A 690-nucleotide genomic window follows, 5' to 3' on the forward strand; every position below is an offset into this window, starting at 1 on the left:
TCTTGAGATTGAATCAACCGAAGGTGAAATTTGCCGGTCTACATTTAACATAAGACACAACTACAATTTTCAATGAGAAATCATTTAGATGAGCCAAATCACATAAAAGTAGACTTTCTGAAAATCAAAATGGTTCTTGAGGTTGAACCAACCGAAGGTAAAGTTGCAGAGTCTACATTTAACATAAGACACAACTAGATTTTTCATGAGAAATGTCTACCATTTAGGTGAGAAAATCACATAAAAGTAGACATTTTGGAAATCAAAATGGTTCTTGAGATTGAACCAACCGAAAGTAAACTTTGAAAGTCTACATTTAACATAAGATACAACTACTATTATTATAAGAAATGTCTACCATTTAGATGAGCAAAATAACAGAAAAGTAGTTTTTCTGGAAATCAAAATTGTTTTTGAGATTAAATCAACCGAAGATGAAAGTTGCAAAGACTACATTTAACATAAGATACAACTACAATTTTCATGAGAAATGTCTACCATTTAGATGAGTAAAATCACAGAAAAGTAGACTTTATAGAAATCAAAATGGTTCTAATTTGCAAGTTTACATTTAACATAAGACACAATTACAATTTTCATGAGAAATGTCCACCATTTAGATGAGCAAAATCACAGAAAAGTAGATTTTCTGAAACTCAAAATGGTTCTTGAGATTGAACCAACCGACGG

The sequence above is a fragment of the Fragaria vesca genome, linkage group LG7 (assembly GCF_000184155.1).
Source record: "Fragaria vesca subsp. vesca linkage group LG7, FraVesHawaii_1.0, whole genome shotgun sequence".
Classification (NCBI taxonomy): domain Eukaryota; kingdom Viridiplantae; phylum Streptophyta; class Magnoliopsida; order Rosales; family Rosaceae; genus Fragaria; species Fragaria vesca.